The sequence below is a fragment of the Metopolophium dirhodum genome, chromosome 5 (genome assembly GCF_019925205.1).
Source record: "Metopolophium dirhodum isolate CAU chromosome 5, ASM1992520v1, whole genome shotgun sequence".
NCBI classification, from domain to species: Eukaryota; Metazoa; Arthropoda; class Insecta; order Hemiptera; family Aphididae; genus Metopolophium; species Metopolophium dirhodum.
Window position 1 is genome coordinate 19,568,816 of NC_083564.1, and position 13,648 is coordinate 19,582,463.

The 13,648-nt window shown below is 26.9% G+C and overlaps 1 pseudogene; it reads left to right on the forward strand.

Moving 5' to 3' along the window:
- The first annotated feature begins 4,181 nt into the window (after positions 1 to 4,181).
- On the forward strand, positions 4,182 to 13,299 carry LOC132945623 (uncharacterized; annotated as a pseudogene).
- Positions 13,300 to 13,648: the final 349 nt, after the last annotated feature.

Consider the following 13,648-nt stretch of genomic DNA (forward strand, 5'->3'; position numbering starts at 1 on the left):
TTATTTATAATAATATTATTGAATTAACTGATCGACTATACTCCAAATCGTAGTACTGTAATACATTTAATAATTTTTATGTTTATAAATTTACAGAAAACAAATCATTTCGTAAGTCCAGTAGTAAAGTTATCTATACATAATTTATTATCCATAACAACAATCATTTAATAACGGTTCTCTTATTACAAAAAACAGAAAACATTTATATTATTATTGAATTAACTATATAATTGAATCGTAGTAGGTACATACTGCAATAATTTTAATAACTTTTATGTTTATAAATGTACAGTAATGAGCAATGGTAAGTCCACTAGTTTTATACACAATAGCTGATCCCGCTGGCATTTCGTTGCCCGTCAAATGTACCAATTCTATATGACTCAAACTTTGTTCAATTCGTTATTATTAATATTCGGTGTATGGTGTATGGTATTCAAAATTTATCATAACTTTTCTGTTGCCCGGAATAAAAATTATGATTCTCAGCAGTATATTATCAGGTAGGCAATCTACCTGCGGTAGATCGCGGACCCCGAGCTTTTTGTACGTAAGTGTATGATTTAACTCTAAAGTATCAAAATTGTCCCAAGTTTGTCATTTTTACTTAATTCCACCTACGGGGGATTAATATAATCAATTAATACAAAATAGCCTAACGCAACCGTACTAGAATCCGATGAATAAAAAAAAAACAAATTTAACACTTTTTGAATTAGCCTATCTTCTTCCCAGAGTTCTGATCTACACACAAACATTCATTTTTATCTACACTAATATATAAAATGATAGCGTTTGTTTGTATGTTCGGGAAACTACTGAACCGATTTCGAAAATTCTTTCACTAATACAAAGCCACATTCTTTGTGAGTGTCATAGGCTAATTTAAAAAGGATCACCCCCGTGTATGTTTTGAGATTTACGATAGAAATTTTTGATTTTAATAGTTGCTATGGGTTATATAGATAAAAATAATTGTATAGACGTTGTTGTTTTTAGTCATGTCGCCAGGTGTGCACTTAAGAGGCCATAACTCCGGAACCACTTATCCCACAGCGTACAAACTTCACAGAAACCATCTACATATCAATCTTAATTTGTCCTAAAATTTTTTTCAAAATCGGCTTGATGGATCTTGAGTTATAAATTTTATTGAAAATGTACACTTATTTTTATATATAAAGATTCATAAAAATTATCATTTAACAACGATTCACGTTCAACAAAATTAAAAACAGAAAACATTTATATTATTATTGAACTGTATTCCATGTAGTAGTACATTAATAACTTTAATAATTTTTATGTTTATAAATGTACAGAAGAGGCGAATAGTAAGTTCACTAGTTTTATACACGATTTATAATTTATAAAAATAATCATTTAATAACGATTCACGTGTACCTATACCTACCTATATATGTTTCTGTGTTTAAAAATTATTAGAAAATTGACATGGAATTTTTACTTTCGACCACCCAATTAATACCGTTTCACAGTTTATACATTCAATTGTGTATTATGTGAATGACTAAAAAATCTATTTTGTCAAAAGCGTGTTTAGCAAAAAAAATCCCAATTTTCCTTTGCTTATTAATAGTGTTTCCCAATTATTAGGAAATGTATAAGAAATTTTTGCCTTTGACCCCCCCCCCCCCACCAGAAAAAATGCTGAAGTTGGAGTTGTAAGGATTTTTTCTTACATAATAAGTGTGTCTCCAGACACAAATTAATAATAAACATCATTGTAAAATCAATAGATTCATCGCTCCGCTTAAATTATAAATTAAATACAGTGCTCGACTTGGAAAAATCAAAGTAGAAGGACTCTGTTTACTTTTTAAAAAAGAGCATCCCAATTACTTGTTAAACGTTATTGAGCCCACACCCCCCACATCCCCTTTTTTTATCATACAACAAATTTTTATAAATAATCAACTGAAAAATAAAACAAAAATACAGATTGATATAAGACATAGGTTAGAATGATGATGCATCCCGTCCATTTTCCTTAAAAATAATAGTAGCACGCTATAATTTCTGAACAATTAGTTGGGGTACTCCATCCTCCTGCGTCCACCCCTAAGTCGAGTACTTATACCATAAAATATATTTGGTAATAAAAATTAACTACCATAACTGATATCCAAATTCAAATTGCTTTTTGTTTCAAATTGTGATTTTTATTATTTATTGTTATTATATAAATAACAATAATTATTGTAAAAACTAGAATATTTTGACCGATTAAATTTTAAACTTTTTAAAATGTTTTTGCATAACCTTGGCCAAAAATATCAATGATTCCAACAGTTTCAAGGCATGTTATATTAAACGGTTTTAATACAGGAACTGGGTTGTAGATACCTACCTATAATCTATGTAATATTATGCCAAACAGATTTTTTAATTATGGAGGAACTGCAGCTAGTCATCAATCAAATTCGATATTTATTTGAAATATTTATAAAAATATTATTAAATTAACTGATCAACTGTATTCCTAATCGTAGTACTGTAATACATTTAATAAATTTTATGTTTATAAATGTACAGAAGTGAAAAAAGGTAAGTCTACTAGTCTTATACATAATGAATAATCCATACAAATTATTATTTAACAACGAATCACGTTTAACAAAACTAAAAATAGAAAATGTTTATGTTATTATTGAATTAACTGATCAACAGTATTCAAAATCGTATTACTAAAAAACTTTTATAATATTGTTATTTTTTTATAAATGTACAGAAGATCTAAGTCGTAAGTCCACTAATTTCATACATCATTTATATTTATAAAAATAATCATTTAACAACGATTCACGTGTATATGTTTTTGTGTTTCCCAATTATTAAGAAATTAAGAAGACATTTTTGGGAGGTGATGAAAGGTATATATCCACCCCCATGAATTTGTTTTCAATATTTAAAACAATTTATAATTAAGTAGATTGTACATTGTACAATGCATTAAATGTTGTTCTATTTTTTTCTAAAAACAAACAATCAACTATTGTAAATTTCGACAGAATGTCAGAATATATTTATATGACATGGCTATATTATTAACTAGATTCTAGACTCATTTAATAGTCATATCTAGAAACTAGGATATTATTATTATTATTATTAATATTTAGTTGTTCACGCAAAATAGGTATATTGTAATTTTAATTTACAAACAATATATTATATATTTAAAAATTGGCTATAATTTCCCAAAAGCAATAATTATTATTTTATTAATATCTAAAACAAAAAAATATATAGTATTTCGAATAGTTTTATAGTATTCTAAATACTTTATTCAGAATACTATTTTTCATGAATATTTGAGTATTTATTCCAAATACTTTTAAAAAGTATTTTACCCAAGACTGCAGGCATGTTATATTATACGATTTCAATACAGGGGCTGGGTTGTAGATACCTATATATTATGCCAAATAGATTTTTTAATTATGTACCTATAGGTGGCTAGGTCCTAGGTATTGGAGCTAGTCATCAATCAAATTCGATATTTATTTCAAATATTTCAAATAATATTATTAAATTAATTGATCAGCTGTATTCCAAATCGTAATACTTTAATAACTTCAATATTTATTACGTATTTATAAATTTACAGCATACGATAAAAGTAAGTCCAACGATTATATAAAATATTTATAATTTATAACACTAATCACGATGTACGTTTATACATTCACAGATATTACGGGTAAGATCATATTATACTATTTTCACTTGATTTATAATAAAATACAAGTCAATCACATAATAGGTAAATACATAGTAAAATCTCCTTATGGCGGACCCCCTATAAGAATGAAATCTCCTTACAAAAGAAAATAACAACATTCCCGTACAACATATATCTCGTTTATTTTAGTCTCCCAATAACGGAAACTCCTATATACCTGAAAAATCAGTTGGAACCGAGTGTTTATCAGCAAAGATAGAAAGGGAAAAAACAAATAAACGACGACGGGCATTTACTCCAACGCGTAGCAGGTTAGAACCAGGTAAATACTTTATGAAAACAACATCAGCACTAAGGGAAAACCCTATGGTAAGCCGGATTGAAGCATGGAAGGAGCGAACAAAAAAGGATGTGCTCGGTGGCTGGGACGTACCCATATAATTCTAACCCCCTCACCTGGTCATAACCTACCATGGAATATGTTGAAAACTCTCAACCGTCTGAGAACATAAGTGAGAAGAACTAAGGAAAACTCAAATAGATGTGGAATGACAGATAATGCGAAGCAGCAAGCCATTTATTTTAGTGTACATCATTGTACCTATAGTAGATGTGAAATGAAAGACTCCATTGGACTGACGGAAAACACAGATAAAATGTTAAGAATCATCGAATATTGGGAAAATAAATGATTGCAAATTTAAAAAAAACACTGACTGACACGATAGGAAGAAGATTAACATTATCAACAAAATAAATAGCTATAAGCACCGGTCCAATGTGTGACCTACTGGCCTACAATTGATAATTTACTTATCCTCATCTTCGCTGGTCCAATTTGCAACCTACAAAGTATTTTCTTATATACGAAATGGGGAAATATATTATTAGAGATAGAGACGTGGTGTATTTGTATTTTGTATATGCGTGCTCAAATCCTTTTTAAAATAAGTATCTATACATTTGTACTTTTAAAAAGTATCTTTTACAAGATTGACATTACTCTTGATATTATTTGATAAATACATTCTAACTGTGTTACTGTAAAATATAAACACAATTTAATTATATTTATTTTTAAAAACAAGCAAATATTTATTTAGTTAACAATTTTCTTTTATACTTTTAGAGTGTCGACTTTCTATATCCAGCTATCTACTTGGTAATAATTTTTTTAACCTAATCAGTAATCTAATGATGATGTGTTAAATGACAATATAAAAATAAAATCAATTTTCCAATTTAATAATATTTAATCATATTATAGATACCTAATATTAATGGTTACATAAATGACAGACATAAAAACACAAAAATTGTCAAATTAAGTTTAACAAATTATTTTTAGATTTAATTATTTATTAAAGAATAGATGATCATTTCTAGTATCAATAGTTTTTATATATCCTGCATAATCAAATTAGATTTTTTGAAAAACTGACCTAGGCACTGTTTAAATGTTACTATTAATTTATAATGTCTTGAAATTGTTGTGTTAATATGACATTTTAAAAAATAACCTGTTTTATATAAAATGTAAAATTTCAAACGTAACGTATTAGTTCAATATGTGCTCAACTTTAGTGAGATAAAAATTATACTATCTTATTCAAACTTGATTTTAATATCAGTCTCCATACATGGTTAACGTTAATATTGTTAAAAATATGCATACATATTAATTGTGTTTGTATTAACATAAATTTTTTAAAATTATACATTTTTAAACAGTGCATAATGGTAAAAAATATACGTATGATGGTGAGTATATGATTATTTGACAAAAAAAATACATACTCTAGAAATTAGACGACATGGGTACATTTCAGTGCCGTAATCAGAATTTTTTTTTTTTTTGGGGGGGGGCACTTAATTTTTTCTCTAACCTAGTTTTAAATACTAGAATATCTAATTATGACCCCTTTGTTCATAAAGTGTATCTACTATTTTTATGACTTTATATTTATGTTAACAACTATGGTACCTCCATTTAATATAACAATGTACTAATATTATTGTAAACCATAGGTTAATGTATTCATGAATATAAGCATATAAAAAATATATTATCATTTTATCAAAATGCGTTGTAAACAAAATATTCCATTTTTTGTTCGAATATTATTAAAATTTACCAACAAAAATACAAGACTATATTAGGGTCGTTGAAGCTGGTCGTTTTTTGTGCATTAGACCAATAAGCGGAAAAAAAATATATTTCCAGAAGTCCAATTTTAATTTCGAAAAAATATATGAATTTCTTCGCTTTTTGTCTGTGTTTTGTACGAAACGAATTATTTTTTTTAGCAATACTAAAATAAAATTGAATTTTGAAAAAAAAAAATTAATTTGGTATACTAATTAAATAATACTACAAAATATCAAAAATCCATTTCCTACATAACCTAGAAAAGAGATTGGTTTTCAAATGGAAATAGGGCTTTTGGTACTAGTTGAATTTTTCTTCCTCATTTTGGGAGTTTCGTGGTACATGGGAGTTAAACATTTCTTTATCACAAAATATAGTGACGTGACTGCGCATATGTACGTTACTGACGTCCAAGAATCTTAGCCGTCTTTATCTTCAATTACAATAATTACATAAAGCGTTAGAGGAATATACTAATGATCAGTCACTACACACACACACACACCACTAACGTGCCCCCAGTGCCCACCCCCTGGCTACGGCACTGGACTACATTTAACTAATTAAGATATAATTTTCTGAGCCATGAGACACCAGCAGCCCAAGTTTTGAATTGTCGTATACTATGCAACCATTTTATAACAAAATCAAAATGTACCACGATCATTTTGTTTTGTAAATTCTTCTTTGTGTAATCAAAAAATTGTGTTTGATTGCTGTTTGTCGTCGTAGTTCTCCATGCTTTCCTTTTGTATCTTAATTCCTTTGAATCTTCCATCTTTCCCATTTCTAACATAATGATTCGTTTCAAGTATTCCATCCTTGGTCTTCCTCTTCCAATATAGCTTAACGTCAATCTGACTAAACAGAAATCATATTATAAAACTTACTATTGAGCTATCAGGGTGCCTGTGTGACGTCACCCTGGTATATATCAAAATGTATCTTTCGATTTAAAGTCTTAAATGTATTAACTTAAAATAGATGTAATCAAAGATTTCAAATGAAATATTTTTATCAAAAAAAATTATGCGTCTGACACGTTATGATCATTGTATTCCCAAACACTGCACAATTAATTAGCCAACAATTATTGTGATGACTTATCACTGATTTTATTCGCACACTATCAATATTGAACTTTTTAATGTTTGCAAAACAAATTATCGTGGTAAAATTTCATAATAAATCCTTAAGACATTTTTAGAAAAAAATGTCATACTTGGAGTACTAGCGTAACGTTCTTTAATCTATACGCTCAATTTATACATAATATATATTGGGGCCAATTTAAATTTTATACTACTAATTTTAAACGAAATGTCTAAGGGGTATAGAAATCATAAATTAAAAGATTTCTGAAATGTAAATCATAGTAGAATAAGACTGTTGCCTATTCTATGTAATAACAAAATATATATTATATGTATTTATTAGAGAAAAATCCGTACAAAAATTTTTTAACATCATACGAAATAGGTAAGAGAATTATTATAGATAATCTATAACTCAAATTGATATAAATAATACTAATGAAGTTTTAATCATTTATTATCAATAGAGTAAAGAATATGTTGAAAATAAATAGTTTAAAAAGCATTAGATTGTTAAAATATGTGAAGAAACAAAGAAAACATTTATTTTCGGAAATGTTTTATTATTAAATTCTCCAATAATTCCATATTTCCTGGGACTCCATGAAGAAAAAAACAGTTTTCTCCCAAAATGACCTCAAATTTTATAAACAACTTTCAGCATTTGGTCCTTTCTAAAAAAAATTGGATACATTCTTCCAAAACCTTTGTTTTGTAAAAATGTCTATAGAGGTTCGTGAGAAAATTTTTAAAAAATAAATTTGAAGTTCATCACAAATGACTGAAATAAAATAATAAATAAAATCAAAATCAATTCCTTTAAATTTAATTATTTATTTTAAAAAATATGTGTACATACTGTAGTATTGCTATGTAGGTATTATAGTAAATTCTGTTAATGGTATTGTCTACTAACGCAGACTAACTAGAATAAAATGCATTTGTAAACGTTCTTCAATATCATCATTTTCGAATTTTTAAACTTGATATTTCTGCGTAAACTATCAATGATATTAAAGTTAGTTAACGTTGTCCGATTTTGATTCTGAAAAAAAATTTGAACTCACCAGAAAATTGTCTATAGATCCTACGAAGCACTTTTTAAAAACTAAATTTTATATTATTGTGAACTGTAATTGAAACTTGAAAATATCAACTTTTTCGAATCATAATTAAAATTTAACTAACATTAAAAACGGAAAATGGTTCGTACGATCTACAGACATTTTTCTGCTGAATTCAAATATTTTTTCAGAATCAAAATCAGACAATGTTACCTAACTTTAATTTTGTCAAAACGAATGTATGTTTTTGTAAAATTTGTGTAGTTACATTGATATGGTTATCGAGTTATTGACATGTGCTTGTGCGTACAAGAGAGGATACTCGCATTTAATTTCACTCACACTAATAATCATTTACAACTAACACATAGATCCCGGGCGGCTATGACAAGATTAGAAATTTCCTAAATATTGCCCCTTAAAAATAATGACCGTAGCGAGGCCCCTTAAGGGTCAAAGATCCATCACGTTAATAAATACTGAAATATCGGAATTCAAAACATTATAAATATTATTACAACCTATAAAGTTAACAATTTGAGATACAATGATTCTTTCAATTTAAATAGGTATAAAAAAAAATAAATAAATAAAAATGAGTTCTTTAATAAATTATAAGGGTAAAAATAGATATAGGTAATATTAGATAATATATTTTATATCAATAATCATTAACACTTTCATATTTTTTTCTTTAGCTAATTTGAACGATTCTGAGAAAGGTAAAAACAAAGTATATACTAAAATACTGAATTATATTTTAGATTAAAGTAACTATATTTTAGTGTACGACGCGTGTCCATCTATTTGGAGTCCTATGCTGCGATTGGGCTAAATATTGATTAAAAAATCACTGCTGATTTGATTACCGCCGATCGATTAAAATTTTAACTCCAACGACTGCCTCATTTGATAGTTGAATTTGTCCCATCTTAGATTTGTACGTGCTGATTCAGTTATTGTTACCGACCAAATTTAGAACAGCTGGGATTTTTCAAATTTCAAGTACCCAGTAACCAATTTTAAATTGCGCCAAACTAATTTCGTCCAAATTTGAAATTAAAAGAACAATAAAAAAACTGAGTATATATTTTATTAGATTAGATTGAACTACTTAAGTTGAACCTTGTTTTAAGTTTTCAATTCCTAACTATACAAATTGAGAACATTTTATAAATTTTTAACTATAAAATAATTTGCAAATTTTATGGTCTGAAAAATTCAAATAATATTATAAACAGTTGATAAAAATTTCATGTATCTACAGTTATTTTTTTAAAGTTACATCAAAACCTAAAATCGTTTTTGTCAAAAACTGATTTTGCGTAAAAATTTCAATTTTTCCTTATCTTTTTTTTTGTTTTTCCTTGTGCTTTTGAAAACTACTAAGAGTTTTCAATTTTGCCTTCTCGATTCCATCATCTAAATTAATTTTCCCACCAGAGACTTGAATATTTTAAAATCCAAGCATTATTTCGGCTACGTATTGTGTACACAGGCACAAATTTAAAAAAAAAAACACACATCGCTCCGCTCAGACTTTAAAACGTAGTTCTTACTTCTTAGTAGACATTTAATATCTTTTTATAATTATGTTTTGTTATAGGCCCAGACGGCAAATCCTTAAACCTAAATATGGATGGTAAATTATATTTTTTTAATTTTATCAGAATCGCTAATTATACTACATTATAGTACTGCAATTAATACTTTATTTATAATAGAAACAGTTATATTGAATCATAATATAGCAAAAAAAGCTTAGATTACAAAATTATTTTAAAGTGATTTTAATCACTTGTATTGTGTGAGTAGATCCATGAACATTTTCATTTTAAAGTCTGTTACGTTTCGGCTATTTTAGGGCCTTCCGGCGCACACTCTAGCCAAGGGGAACATATTATGGCCAGCGAACAAAATCACGTCGGTTAGGTTAGGTTAGGTTAGTTTCCATCGTTGTCTGTTGACAATTTGACAGGCCTCATAGGTTTTCATACCTTTTTAGCAACACGCTTGAGCATAAAATATTTTATGTGACGTTGCCAAAATAGTAGTAACAAGTAGTTGACGCACTTCACGAATTAATTTAATCAATTTGTCCACATGACCACGGTTTTATATTTTTTGACTACATTTATTCTACTTAACTAAATTGAAAATCATTGCCAATTTCCGCCAAGTATTTGGGCTGAATTTCCTTCACCAAACCAACAATATTATTTTATATTAAAAAGAAGTTTCATATTAATTTCTGTTGTTTTATTTAATTTTGTAGAACGATCAATGCAGCTAAAAGATTTCATTGAACGTAGAATTATCAGTTTTATTCACCTCACCCTCATTTTCATGCTGTTAATACGTGGATGAGGGGGGCACATGTTCGACAGCCCCCTCCTAAATTTTGATACATTGCTTGGATAAAAAGCATTCAAAATTCAAATTACAAAAGTACTAGCATGAAAATACGTCATATACTAATAGGTACTACTTGCGCTAAATATTGGCAAAAAAATGTTTAATTCCGGTGTAGGGGCTGGGGACATTAAATGTCCATACAGGTAGTTTCGTATTAAAAACAAATAATCAGTAAAACTATTATAATTGGAGATAGGATAGTTTCACTGATAAAAGCAAATACATTGTTTATTTATTTATTTACTATAAGAATAAACGGCTTTTACAAAATAGTAGATAAAATAGGTAACTAAAATATAAGAAGATAATAGTAAATAAATAGTGTATAACTATACAATAATATTGTGCCTCAATTTTTTTTTTAATTTTAGATAGTGTCAAAAACTACTTCGAAATTCATGCAATACAACTTAAGGACAATATTAATAGTAAGTATTATAGTGAACACTAATTAAAATACATAATTAATAATATATTTTAGATATTCATTCAAATCATAATAAAAAAAAAAAAATCAATTGATAGGTACAACTGTGTGCGCGAATACCTGACACTAAAGCGTCAAATTTTCTGTGAATGGGCTCGCGACGATTTGTGCCGGGTAATTAATAATAAATAGGTAGATAGGTGTTATAAATAAAGGTATTGAAAAGAAAGAACCGCTACTCACATATTATACAATCTGATTTTAAAATAAATGTTTGATTGAGTACAGAAATCATAAATCAACATATACTGATAAAATATAAATTGTATTGGAATAAGACGAATACTTAATTTTTATTTGTTTAAGTTTTAAATGTTGTCCTTATTTTAATCAAAAATATCTATAAAAAAAAACTGTATTTACCTATATATATTTTTAGATTTTTTTGATTACAGTATAAATTACTTATGAGAAATCTTGTTATAAATTTCAATCCTTAGCTATAAAAACTGTTCATTTTATAAATTATTAACTACAAAATAACATTTTTATAAATTATAGCTCAAAATAATTTTGTCAAAATTCTAACTGTAGACACTCATAAAATAACGTATACGCTCAACTTTTTTGTTCATTTCCTCTAACCAAAACTTATGAAAAACCTTGTATTAAATTTTCAAGTTTCTTAATCTAGCAAAAACATTTTAATCGATGATAGTTAAGCTAAGATAGCTAATACAAATTGAAAATTTCTTATGCTTATAAATGGCTTAAAAAGAGTTAAAATTACAAAAATATTATATTTTATAGTAGGTATATAAAAATTTTTAATATAAACATTCAGTTAAAAATGCCATGTATCTAAGGTTACTTTTGTTTTGACTTACACCAATAAAACAAAATTGATGTTGTTGAAAACGGGTTTTGCGTGAAAATTCCCATTTGATCACTCAAATACCAATTAAATTCATCCCCCCCCACCAGAAAAAATACTGAAATTAAAAATCGAAGAATTATTTCGACTATACTTATTGTATAGGTACACCACACCACTCGGAATCTAATATATATTAGATACATTATAATGCTTTATAAAATTAAAAAAAATATTATTTAACATATCTTAATAGTGATTTAATACAATTATACTATAATATTGTACTTGAAAACTATGATCCTGGAGATCTGAATCAATTATGTATAATCTTATACAGATTTAGCCTGGGTAATATTATTATGTAGTTACAATATCATTATGACCTATATACATACGATACCCATTACCCACGGATTGACAACTATGTTTACTGCACTGTACTATATCTGGGGTAACTGCTCAGCGACACATACAAAAAACTTCAAATTTTGACAAAATACGGAAAAATCACGAAAATTAGCAAATTATTATAAGTTGAGAATTCATAAAAATTTTCCTTTTTAAATCTAAGATTTGAAAATGTAATATAAGATTACTCATAAGTTTGTCTACCTTTATCAAAAAAAAAATGTCTACAAGAAACTTAAATTAAATTTTTATGAGCGTCTGAAATTGATATTTTTACAACATTTGATATTCACTCGATTTCTCTTGTAACAATTTTCTTATTTTATTGTAATTAAAAAACGAATGACCGTAGATACTTAAAAAAATCACTGAATGTTTATATTAGCATTTTCTATATACCATAAAATTTATAAAATATTTTGACTCTTTTTGAGCTGTTTAGGGACATTGTCAGTTTTTAATTTTTTTAGTTTTTTTTTTCTATAAATATCAATAAAATTTTATTTGTTGGGTAAAAAGCGTGAAATTTTAATATAAGGCTCCTGATATATCGTTCTAATAGCAGTTGAAAAATATTGAAAATACATAGGCACAATTTTTTTTTATAAGCATTTAAAGTTCAAATTTTGACAACATTTATCAAATTTATAATTTATTAATTATTTTGTATTTAAAAATGTATAAAATGTTTAACTTTTATGGCTAAGGATTGAAAATTGAAAACAAGGCTCCACGTAAATAGGTTATATATAAATTACTTTATTCTCAATAATATCATCAAATATACTTGGTAATATCATAGGCTGACTGACCGTTTTCGCTCAGAATCGTTTTTCTTATACAATGATATTATATCATTGAATTCAAATTTAACACCATCCATTACAGTGACCCACTTGTAACCTACTGTACAGCAGAGCGACATCCACTTATCCACCTTTTTTTACTTTATACATGTATCAATATTCATCATACGATTTATTTAATTAATTTATGCATAAATATAATGCATGTAATATGGGTTTTATTGTTTGCAGAGATGAAAAAGTTTACTATTCCTGAACTGTGCAAATAAAAATGTTCCGTAAAAAATCAAGAAGAAACAGAAAATGATACACAGCAAGTTACCAAGAAAAACGAAGAAGTGTTGGCTTAAGTTAACCTTGAATGTTGAAATTTGTAATTTAATAGATAATGAATAATATTATAAAATCCGGTTGGACGCATACTTTAGTATTACTCGTAGTCCATAGTTTCCAAATGCAATTATTGTCACTTTTAAATTATTTATTACTTTATTTGTCTAATATATAGTTTTAAGTTATTAAATAGCTATTATATGCATGTATGTTATAAGTTATAACTTATAATATTTGGCTGTTATAACATTATTCATTGCAAATTATAAATAAATATAAATTAAATTTTAATACAATACTTACTATTTTATAATAAATTATAGTATCGCAATTAGTCATCGAAATTAGCTCCCACTAAATATAAAT